Source organism: Salvelinus namaycush, chromosome 40 (assembly GCF_016432855.1).
Source record: "Salvelinus namaycush isolate Seneca chromosome 40, SaNama_1.0, whole genome shotgun sequence".
Lineage (NCBI taxonomy): Eukaryota > Metazoa > Chordata > Actinopteri > Salmoniformes > Salmonidae > Salvelinus > Salvelinus namaycush.
This window is the reverse complement of record NC_052346.1, coordinates 1,066,211-1,079,328: the sequence shown is the minus strand read 5'-3', so window position 1 is coordinate 1,079,328 and position 13,118 is coordinate 1,066,211. Positions and strand designations below refer to the sequence as shown.

Sequence of the window (13,118 nt, the reverse complement as noted above, 5' to 3'; positions counted from 1 at the left end):
TCTAAACCAGGCCAGAACTTGTCCGTGTAGACCAATTTGGGTTTCCAATCTCTCCAAAAGAATGTGGTGATTGGTGGTATCAAAAGCAGCACTAAGGTCTAGGAGCACGAAGACAGATGCAGTGCCTCGGTCTGACGCCATTAAAAGGTCATTTACCAACTTCCCAAGTGCAGTCTCAGTGCTATGATGGGGTCTAAAACCAGACTGAAGCGTTTTGTATACATTGTTTGTCTTCAGGAAGGCAGTGAGTTGCTGCGCAACAGCTTTTTCTACATTTTTTGAGAGGAATGGGAGATTCGATAGAGGCCGATAGTTTTTTTATATTTTCTGGGTCAAGGTTTGGCTTTTTCAAGAGAGGCTTCATTTCTGCCACTTTTAGTGGGTTTGGTACACATCCGGTGGATAGAGAGACGTTTATTATGTTCAACATAGGAGGGCCAAGCACAGGAAGCAGCTCTTTCAGTAATTTAGTTGGAATAGGGTCCAGTATGCAGCTTGAAGGTTTAGAGGCCATGCTTATTTTCATCATTGGGTCAAGAGATGTAGTACTAAAACACTTGAGTGTCTCCCTTGATCCTGGGTCCTGGCAGAGTTGTGCAGACTCAGGACAACTGAGCTTTGGAATTTGCTTTCTAATGATCAGGATCTTTTCCTCAAAGAAGTTCATGAATTTATCACTGCTGAAGTGAAAGCCATCCTCTCTTGGGGAATGCTGCTTTTTAGTTAGCTTTGCGACAGTATCAAAAATAAATTTTGGATTGTTCTTATTTTCCTCAATTAAGTTGGAAAAATAGGATGATCGAGCAGCAGCGAGGGCTCTTTGATACTGCACGGTACTGTCTTTCCAAGGTAGTCGGAAGACTTCCAGTTTGGTGTGGCGCTATTTCCGTTCCAATTTTCTGGAAGCTTGCTTCAGAGCTCGGGTATTTTCTGTATACCAGGGAGCTAGTTTCTTATGACAAATGTTTTTAGTTTTTAGGGGTGCAACTGCATCTAGGGTGTTGCGCAAGGTTAATTTCAGGTCCTCAGTTAGGTGGTAACTGATTTTTGTACTCTGACGTCCTTGGGTAGGTCGGAGGAAGTCTGGAAGGGCATCTAGGAATCTTTGGGTTGTCCGAGAATTTATAGTACGACATTTGATGATCCTTGGTTGGGGTCTGAGCAGATTATTTGTTGCGATTGCAAATGTAATAACATGTTGGTCCGATAGTCCAGGATTATGAGGAAAAACATTAAGATCCACAACATTTATTCCACGGGACAAAACTAGGTCCAGAGTATGACTGTGGCAGTGAATAGGTCCGGAGACATGTTGGACAAAACCCACTGAGTCGATGATTGCTCCGAAAGCCTTTTGGAGTGGGTCTGTGGACTTTTCCATGTGAATATTGAAGTCACAAAAAATGTGAATATTATCTGCCATGACTACAAGGTCCGATAGGAATTCAGGGAACTCAGTGAGGAACGCTGTATATGGCCCAGGAGGCCTGTAAACAGTAGCTATAAAAAGTGATTGAGTAGGCTGCATAGATTTCATGACTAGAAGCTCAAAAGACAAAAGCTTTGCGGGATGCGCTGGGGATATGGTCACTAGTGTAACCAAGAGGTGATGCCTCATTTAACACAGTAAATTCATCAGGCTTAAGCCATGTTTCAGATTATGATCAGTGATTAGTTCATTGACTATAACTGGATCCAACATTAAGTAGCCCTATTTTGAGATGTGAAGTATCACAATCTCTTTCAATAATGGCAGGAATGGAGGAGGTCTTTATTCCAGTGAGATTGCGAAGGCGAACACCGCCATGTTAAGTTTTGCCCAACCTAGGTCGAGGCACAGTCACAGTCTCAATGTCGCCACTTAAATCTCAAGGTCACCAGACTGTTAAACAGCCATCACTAACATAGAGAGGCTGCTGCCAACATACAGACTCAAATCTCTGGCCACTTAAATAAACAGACTTAATAAAGGTATCACTAGTCACTTTAAATAACGCCACTTTAATAATGTTTACATATCCTACATTACTCATCTCATGTACATACTGTATTCTACACCATCTACTGCATCTGCCTATGCCATCGCTCATCCATATATTTATATGTACATATTCTCATTCATCCCTTTACATTTGTGTGTATTTGTGTGTATACGGTAGTTGTTGTGAATTTGTACGATTACTTGTTAGATTTTACTGCATAGTCGGAACTAGAAGCACAAGCATTTCGCTACACTCGCATTAACATCTGCTAACCATGTGCATGTGACCAGTAAAATTTGATTTGATTTAGTCTATGAATATGAGAGTGGTTGCATTTCTCCAGCCACATCCTTCAGCTTTTTACTGAAACTGTGGTGGGGAGTACACTTCGTTAATGTTTCAATTAAGGATTGCCACTATAAATACCTTCAGTAGAGTAATAGTGTTATTATATGATGCAATCCTCTAGACTGAGTTACTTTTGTGCCATTGATATCAAGCAAAACTTCTGAAGTCGAGAACAAAACTCTTAGTATTGGAAACAAAAACAATGAACTTGAAAGCGAAACTTAAACCCAAAAGTATTGCTAGCTTGTGAATTCTTCATGTGTCTTTTTGTAACGGGACACTCACACACACACACACACACACACACACACACACACACACACACACACACACACACACACACACACACACACACACACACACACACAATCACTTCCAAATTAAGTGAAAGTGTACACCCAGCAGTCACTCTCTAAACCAACGGTTGTGATTGCAGTTACCGCCACACTGGCAGTCATGCGTTATGACTGGAGTACAATTACATGTGACCATTGAGTCACAGTAATCTCCTTTAATGCACTCTGGACATACATTGGTAGTACCCAACTCCCTAACAATCATCAGGTCGCTAATGGCCTAGTACTCAGGGCTCTATTTTATTTAACCTTTATTTATCTAGGCAAGTTAGTTAAGAACAAATTCTTATTTACAATGACAGCCTACCCCGGCCAAACCCTAACGACGCTGGGCCAATCACAGTGCACCGCCCTATGGGACTCCCAATCACAGCCAGTTGTGATTCAGCCTGGAATTGAACCAGGGTCTGTAGTGATGCCTCTAGCACTGAGATGCAGTGCCTTAGACCGCTGCGCCACTCGGGAGCCACCTCAAACACCTATCAAACACTTATCAAACATCAAACACTTAGCATGCACGCTGACTTTGGTCACCAGTTGTATGGTGTTTCCTCTGACGCATTTGTGCAGCTGGCTTCTGGGTTAAGCGCGCAGTGTGTCAAGAAGCAGTCCGGCTTGGCAGGGTTGTGTTTTGGAGGACGCATGGCTTTCGACCTTCGCCTCTCCTAAGTCCACACGGGAGTTGCAGCGATGGGACTACCGATTGGCTATCACGGAAAAGGGGTAAAAAAGTACAACAAAAAAGATAGAGGGGCTGTCAACAGTTTAATGACATGTGTTTTGTGGAGAAAACATGTTACTATCGATGTTGCCAAACAGATTTCACTTGGTTTCCCAAATTATGCACTGGGTAGCTGCAGGAACAGGGTTGGAGAGCCCATGGCATACAGAGTTTGGGCGGAATATCACCTGTGGCACAGCGAGAGGCTGCATGCTCCTCAAACAGTGGTTGATGTGTGGAGTAAAATAATCGGAGTAGCCTATGTGGCTTCCATCAGTTATTCGAGAGCATACAGATTTTTTCCCCCTGCACCTGTTCCTGCCCATTAGATAATGGGCCATTCTAAATCAAAACGAATTTGACATATTAGCAAAGATTAAATTGAGAATAGTCTGATGGGTGAAAAAAAATCACTTGATGAGAGAACAGTGTGTGCAGCCTGAGACAAAGAACAACTTGCAACTTTTTCAAATGATCAATAGCCTATAGTCACATCATGCAGCACATGTTCTGATTTCTAAAACATTCTGAGATTTGCTAAAGTTCCCAAATAACTGTAAATCTACGTATAGGACCTGTTTCAAATGATCACTTTTATGCTCAACATAGCCACTTCATATGCAAACGTACTCGCTCTGGAATGGGACATTTTTTATTTAGATTTTATTACATTTTGGGTGTTTTAGCTAACTTTTGTACACATGTGGTGTTCCAAGTCAAAAATGAACGGTCATTAGAAATGAATGGGTGAGACTACAATTTGTGTATAAAATTGAGTTCATCAAATGGACACACTTCCTTTCCCAGACCCCCACATGCATGTGTGTTTGAGCACACACACACACACACACACACACACACACACACACACACACACACACACACACACACACACACACACACACACACACACACACACACACACACACGGGAACCTTTCTCCAATAGAATATTTCCCCCACGGGAACCACACCTCACAAACAATCACAACATTGTTTCAATAATATATATAACTTTTTTCGCAGCTCTGGTATATGAAGCTTTTTTGAGGCCTTGCTCACAATTCATTCTCTGGGAGCACAATGACCAAAGATATACTGTATGTGAGGCTCTTTGATCATATCTTTGATCATGACACTGGTGAGGAGGAGAGAGGCCAGGAAACTGACAGTGAAGATGCATTAGAGGTGAAAGTAGTCTGTGATTAATAGCACAATATATTTCACCTGAGTATTTGTGTTAGTCAAAATAATCCATACATGATGGGTTTTTTTACTCAAAAATGTGCTGTATGAGCTCAGGTCAACGAGGCCTATAGACCATATATAGCAAATATAAGTAAAAAATGTCACAGATCAGGTTTTCTCCCTTGAGTGTACTACTTGAGGTTGCCACTGGAGAGCACCCTTGAGTTACTTCTAGTATCCAGGTGACCTTGACTGGGCTTATTGGGATCACCTGCTGGATGACTATTTAGGTTCCTCTGTGGACTGGGCCAGTTGCTCAGGTCTCATGTTTTGTTCAGTGTTCTCATGTGGCCTTGCGTTGTTGTTTTGCTATTAAGACCTTAGGTAAACATTCTGGATTCACCCTTACCTCTGCCTGCTGTGTTTCTCTGCGCCTGGCTCCGAGTTCGTACTAGCATTGATGTCACAAAAAACATGTAATGTTCGCAAGAACTTAAGTCGATTAATAGATCTAACACAACGTTAGGTGATAATATATGTATTATTATGGATTTATAATCAGCTATAATGGGGCGGTCATTTTGGACCGGGAACACAGAATGAATTAACATGAAAGGAACACAACAGGAGGGTTAATGCTTCTCCCAGCTCACGCTGCTGCAGAGTACCGAAGGCTCCTTTGTCATTTTCTAATAGTCACTTCAATTAAAGAAGGAGAACATTTTTTTCCGTATGTAATTATTGTGGGCGTTGAATGCATTTTCAATTGCAAACTTAATATTTTAGTACAATAGTGCCTTTACTGACAAGAAGATTCACTTTCAAAGTTGATAACTTCAAAGAGTTAACACCAGATTCACTTTGTCAACTCCCAGACACAAAGTATTGGCAGGTAAAGCATGCTGCTAAAGATAATATTGTTGCTAAAGCGGAGAAAGAATACATTCCTACACATGCCCAAAACTACAGTTTCCTTATTGGTTTACAGGTTTACAGAGAGAATATCATGACACGAGGAAGACCTAGGATTACATTTGTCAATTTAGTCAGACATTTAACTAAGGTAAGTAGGACAACCATATCACAGTCATTGCAAGTAAAGATACCCAACACTACTACTCTAGCCTGGTCCCATATCTGCTTGTGCTATAGGTATGTTTGTGCTGTAAGGCTATACAGCACAAACAGATCTGGAACCAGGCTACTATACCAGGCTACTATACTATATACCTCCCTGATTTTGCATGGCCATCTGCATCACTTGTCAGTCTAGTGCTCCAGAGCAGACTCATGCTCCCTCCTAACCTCTTTCACCCTGTACACCTGGCAATACCTGGCTATTGGCATAATCCTTGATTTGTACCAAATGTGTAAGCACTGGCCACTTCAGCCTTGTTATAGCTGCCACCATAGAAACAGAATCTTGATTCTAAACTCAGGAAAAAAAAGAAACGTCCTCTCACTGTCAACTGTGTTTACTTTCAGCAAACTTAACATGTGTAAATATTCATATGAACATAATAAGATTCAACAACTGAGACATAAACTGAGCAAGTTCCACAGACATGAAACTAACAGAAATTGAATAATGTGTCCCTGAACAAAGGGGGGGGGGTCAAAATCAAAAGTAACAGTCAGTATCTGGTGTGACCACCAGCTGCATTAAGTACTGCAGTGCATCTCCTCCTCATTGACTGCACCAGATTTGCCAGTTCTTGCTGTGAGATGTTACCCCACTCTTCCACCAAGGCACCTGCAAGTTCCCGGACATTTCTGGGAGGGAATGGCCCTAGCCCTCACCCTCCGATCCAACAGGTCCCAGACGTGCTCAATGGGATTGAGATCCGGGCTCTTCGCTGGCCATGGCAGAACACTGACATTCCGTTCTTGCAGGAAATCACGCACAGAACGAGCAGTATGGCTGGTGGCATTGTCATGCTGGAGGGTCACGTTAGGATGAGCCTGCAGGAAGAGTACCACATGCGGGAGGAGTAACACTTCCCTATAACGCACAGCGTTGAGATTGCCTGCAATGACAACAAGCTCAGTCCGATGATGCTGTTACATACCGCCCCAGACCATGACGGACCCTACACCTCCAAATCGAACCCACTCCGGAGTACAGGCCTTGGTGTAATGCTCATTCCTTCGACCATAAACGCCAATCTGACCATCACCCCTGGTGAGACAAAACCGCGACTCGTCAGTGAAGAGCACTTTTTGGCAGTCCTGTCTGGTCCAGCTACGGTGGGTTTGTGCCCATAGGCGACGTTGTTGCCGGTGATGTCTGGTGAGGACCTGCCTTACAACAGGCCTACAAGTCCTGTCCAGCCTCTCTCAGCCTATTGCGGACAGACTGAGCACTGATGAAGGGATTGTGCGTTCCTGGTGTAACTCGGGCAGTTGTTGTTGCCATCCTGTACCTGTCCCACAGGTGTGATGTTCGGATGTACCGATCCTGTGCAGGTGTTGTTACATGTGGTCTGCCACTACGAGGACGATCAGCTGTCCGTCCCGTCTCCCTGTAGCGCTGTCTTAGGTGTCTCACAGTACAGACATTACAATTTATTGCCCTGGCCACATCTGCAGTCCTCATGCCTCCTTGCAGCATGCCTAAGGCACGTTCACGCAGATGAGCAGGCACCCTGGGCATCTTTCTTTTGGTGTTTTTCAGAGTCAGTAGAAAGGCCTATTTTAGTGTCCTAAGTTTTCATAACTGTGACCATAATTGCCTACCGTCTGTAAGCTGTTAGTGTTTTAACGACCATTTCACAGGAATGGATTATGGATTATGGATTATCTTTGAAAGACAGGGTCCTGAAAAAGGAACGTTTCTTTTTGCTGAGTTTATTTATTTGGATGCCACTATAGCTGTAGTGTTTAGAGACTCTACAGGTATAGTAGAAGCCTACATATAAAACTACTCAATAAAGTTCCCTTAGAAAGAACAATGGATCCTCTTTTCAGTGAAAAAAAGCTTCTTCCTTCTCTTCAATTTATCAGCTTTTATCCTATCTGATTATTCTCTGCCGTCTAGATATAGGAATCGTCCCAAATGGCACCCTATCCCTATAAAGTGCACTACTTTTGACCAGAACCCATAGGTCTTGCACTGTATAGGGAATAGAGTGCCATGTGGGACTCAAACATAGAAGTAATACATCAAAGTGTTCATGGTTATCTTATTCCTTTTCAATCCACTAATGCTTCACCCCCAAAAATACAAAAATAGTGGCAGCGGATTTAATGCTGTAAATTGCTATCTAACTTCACTGGCTTGATTTGGGAAATATTCTTGGTGTTAGATCTTCACTCAGAGTATGTGCCTTGAGGGGAACATACATGGAAACGGATTATATCAATCACATTTTAATCTGTAGGGCCAAACACAGACGCACACGAACGCACCAGACACCTGGGTTTAAATACTATTTGAAACCCTTCAAATACTTTTAGCATTTGCGTTAGCCTACTTCAAGTGCAGAAGGTGCAGTTTGCACTTTTGTGACTGTTCCATTGTGCCAGGCAATCTCAAAACCCAGATAACGTATTTATAATGATTTCAAAAGTATTTAACCCAGTTTGGCATGCATGCACACACGCATGCACGCACACACGCACGGACACACAGACACACAGTGTCATATTTCAGTGTCAATGGTAATTATATTCAGCCCTAACCAAAGCGCATGAGGCAAACTTGTGGGATGTCAGGAAGTTGCAAACACTACTGAATTTTTGATTGGTTGGGTTTCCTCCATTAGCTGTCTACTTTAACAGGTCGATGGTCTCGGTCCCTCCATGCATCCTTACTGAAACAAAGTGTTCATTAGGCACCAAACTGAAGAAAACAGACTGAAATAGGGAGGGACTACCTAGACTCGTCCAATAAGAAAAGCTCATTTTGTTTTCCAATGTGTGTCCTAATGAAAATGACCCTAATCACCTGTTAGTCCACCTCAGAAATATGACAATCAGGGCATTCGGAAAGTATTCAGACCCAATGACTTTTTCCACATTTTGATACGTTACAGCCTTATTCTAAAACTGATTAAATAAAACAATTTCCTCATCAATCTACACACAATATCCCATAATGACAAAGTGAAAACAGGATTTTTGAAATTTTTGCAAATGTATTAAATATAAAAAACAGATACCTTATTTACGTAAGTATTCAGACCCTTTGCTTTGGAATCGAAATTGGGCTCAGGTGCATCCTGTTTCCATTGATCATCCTTGAGATGTTTCTACAAATTGATTGGATTCCACCTGTTGTAAATTCAATTGATTGCACATGATTTGGAAAGGCACACACCTGTCTATATAACGTCCACAGTTGACAGTGCATTTAAGAGCCATGAGGTCGAAGGGATTGTCCTTGGAGCTCAGAGACAGGATTGTGTCGAGGCACAGATCTGGGGAAGGGTACTGAAAAATGTCTGCAGCATTTAAAGTCCCCAAGAACACATTGGCCTCCATTATTCTTAAATGGAAGAAGTTTGGAATCACAAAGACTCTTCCTAGAGCCGTTCGCCCGGCCAAACTGAGCAATCAGGGGAGAAGGGTCTTGGTCAGGGAGGTGACTAAGAACCTGATGGTCACTCTGACAGAGCTCTAAAGTTCCTCTGTGGAGATGATAGAACCTTCCAGAAGGACAACCATCTCTGCAGCACTCCACCAATCCTGATCAAACATCTCTGGAGAGACCTGAACATAGCTGTGCAGCGACGCTCCCCATCCAACCTGACTGAGCTTAAGAGGATTTGCAGAGAAGAATGGGAGAAACTCCCATGTGCCAAGCTTGTAGCTTCATACCCAAGAAAACGTGAGGCTGTAATCCCTGCCAAAGGTGTTTCAACAATGTACTGTACTTTGTACTTTTTTATTTTTTATAAATTTGCAAAAAATCTCTAAACCTGTTTTTGCTTTGTCAATATGGGGTAGTGTGTGTAGATTGATGAAGGAAAAAAACAATTTAATCAATTTTAGAATAAGGCTGTAATGTAACAAAATTTTGAAAAAGTCAAGGGGTCTGAATACTATCCGAATGCACTGTATCTCTGCTTTTCTACCTGCCTCCCAGAGGCAATGTCACACCCTGACCATAGAGAGCCCTTGGTTCTCTATGGTGTAGTAGGTCAGGGTGTGACTAGGGGGTATTCTAGGTTATATATTTCTATGTTGGTGCTCTTGGTATGGTTCCCAATTAGAGGCAGCTGATGTTCGTTGTCTCTAATTGGGGATCATACTTAAGGGTTCCCTGTTCCCACCTGCTTTGTGGGATATTGTTTTGTGTTTGTGCACCACGTAGTCACGTTTAGTTGTTCGTTTATTGGTATATTTTCGTTTTGCTGAAGTTTCACTTGGAAATAAAAATGTGGAACTCAACATCCGCTGCGCCTTGGTCCCTTTCTTACGACAACCGTGACAGGCTACCACACGGCCTGTGGGGTTTGAATCGCCTGACAAGTGGGGCGAGGGAATATTAAATGACATGGTTTTGCATGGAGAGAGATGAAGGGCAATATAACATTGACAAAGCCAATGGTTATAGACTTCATACAGAAACTGACAAGGCCCATTGAGAGTGACACCGATAGCCTTCAATCCTTACATTTTTTAATTAGTTGGTTATATATTTCCAGCCTCTGACTTTCTATATATATATATTTTTTTTAATTCTCTTTGATCAATAATGCAGGGCAAATGCATGCCGGTTTGGCCAAAGGATAATCATGTTTTGGATATTCTTTAAAATCTGTAGAAAGGTCCTTGGAGGGAAGGGTGTTTGGCATACATTTAAAATCTGTATTCAAAATAATTTGAGAAATAATTCATTCAAGTTAGAAACTTTGACATTTTGGCCTTACTCGCAGGACGCCATCTGTAATATGAGTGTGCGTATTGGAAAGGGTCAAATTGAAATGTTTCTACCAGAAGAAATATGAGAAGCATATGCATAACCATGGTAGCAATTGAAATGGATCACTTTGGAGATTATGGAGAAATTATTAAACCAAAGGTGAGGTGAGGACACTACAGAATAAGTGAGAAATTCTAGACGAAACAAATTACTAGACTGCAGCTAGAAATTACGTAAACCTAGGACGAGAATACCGACAACCGCCGAAGCATCTATCCATGAGAACATCTGAAGTAACCATTCTAACCGCCTACAACCACGAAAGACTTTGTGACTTCAATTAAAGTTAACCAGAGACTCTGATGAACCCTACAGGACGATTGAGGATTCCAACAGAGAAAACAACGAGATACGGGTGTAAATATAAATTGCAATTTCTTTTCGAATGAGCGGCCGTTCATGGGCAAAGGATTAGCATTTATATTAATATAATTATAGACTGTGTGTAGTGAATCCATGTTGTCTTTCCCGCTCTTTCTCAGTCCACACCCCCTTCCCTTTGTCTACCAAGCTGTCATATCGGCTTAGCTCACTAGTGACTTTTCTATCATTGTAAGTAACCAATATCTACTTTTTTTTGTGATGTATTTCTGTGATTATTTAGTTAGTTAGTAAATACATAATTAAACCAATTTGTATGTTGCTGATTCATTATTGAAACTAGGGTTTGTGCAGATAACAAATAATTTTACGACGTTCAGATGAGACTGATAGAAGGTAGCAATTAGTAAGCATTAATGGGAGACTAATTAATTAGAGTTATATTCGGGAAATTATAACTTTAACTCAAAACCTTTTCCCGTCGTGACCCATCTTCCTAGTTAATTAATGTTTACGGATTAGTTTAATCATGTAATATTTAAACCTAGAGAACTGATTTGATTTAAATACATCTTCACATTTAATGATAGTCCAGACATGACACATTACACTGTTGGTTTAATGTGCATTTTACATTTACTGTACGTTTTTAGCCAAAGTAGCCCAATTAGCTGTGAGGATGGGGGCATCTTCTTGTTGCACTTGCTGCTCAAGTTTAGAACAGCTGTCAGTTGAATAGTATATAGAGCTGTAAAGTGGAGACCCTGGGCTCCGACGTCATGTTAGAATGTATAGAATGTTACTGTACAGCCACTACGTTCCAATTTAGGCACTTATCAGTGACCAAATCTGCCATTTGCAGCAATTACTGAATTTGGTCTCTGCAAACACGGGAACATTGGCTTTAAAACGTACATTGCTGACAAAGTTTGATCGGATTGAATCCCGGACCTTTCTATGAATTTAATTTGGGGAAGACGCAAAACATCATAATTATATTTTTGGCAGTCTGGCGTGGAATGCCTCTGCAATGTTGTTGATATTGTATCAGCTATGCTCTCAATCACACAGTAACCATGGGACATAGAAACCAACTTTTTCATAAAGCGTTTCAGAGTAGGAGTGCTAATCTAGAATCAGGTCCCCCCCATGTCCATGTAATCTAATTCGTCATAATCGAAAATACAAAACTGATCCTAGATCAGCACTCTTGCTCCGAAACACTGACGCGTCCAGGAATAAGAGTTCAGCACTACAGTTCAGTAGAAACTGAAGATTCTTGGATAACCAATGAAACACACTGACAAGAAAGAACCTCCCCTGATACCCTCCCTTGAAACTTCCATTATGTCCCAAAGGAGTTGGTAAGGAAACTTAAAAGTCAACGTTCCAAGTCCTGTTTCACCCAAAGTGCTGTGGTTTGTTTGATTTTATGACCATGATGAGAGGAGGACAGTGGAACCCTCCTCTTCCACAGTAGGGCTTATTTCACACAATCTCACTCTCTCTGTCACTGTCTCTCTCTCTGACTGCATCTATTTGATGAGCCTTTCAGAGTCAATAACTGCTACCTAATTACACAGGGCAGAGAATGTCAACTCCACAATACTTCAACACTGCAACGCTTAAGCTCTCCTGAACGCTGCCTGTCTACAACAGTCTCAAACACCCTCAGTCATTTGTCTGGCGAGAGAATGAGAGAGGAGAACACTTGGACCGAGGACAATAGAGCCCAGTTGCTGTCAATTGAAGAGGCATTAAACAGGAGACACAACAAGCAGTATGTTAACGAATAGAAAATCGCCGTGTCCACCCCACTGTTTTTAGCTCCCGAGTGGCACAGCGGTCTAAGGCACTGCATCTCAGTGCTAGAGGCATCACTACAGACCCTGGTTCGATACCGGGCTGTATCACAACCGGTCGTGATCGGGAGTCCCATAGGGCGGCGCACAGTTGGCCCAGCGTCGTCCGGGTTAGAGAAGGGTTTGGCTTGGGTAGGCCGTCATTGTAAATAAGAATTTGTTCTTAACTGACTTGCCTCGTTAAATAAAGGTTAATTAAAGAACACATAAAAAAAAAACATCCATAACATCCTATAGAGTTGATTGACAGTCAGAGACCTTACTGACAACTTACATTTGTCCTAATATGGACGGCGGCAAATAGATGTGTTGATATCATACATTAGCGTACTCCCTGAACCTTTAGAGTAGACTGTCTGGGGAACACACAACTTAATATAGCTACCTGAAGACAAATGACAATGCACAAAGGTGA

General features: G+C 41.9%; 1 protein-coding gene across 1 annotated transcript in view; it reads right to left on the bottom strand.

Moving 5' to 3' along the window:
- Nucleotides 1-13,118, bottom strand: part of LOC120033165 (zinc finger protein 385B-like) — a 97,783-nt gene that overhangs the window by 16,671 nt on the left and 67,994 nt on the right. The gene's annotated exons all lie outside the window — the stretch shown is intronic.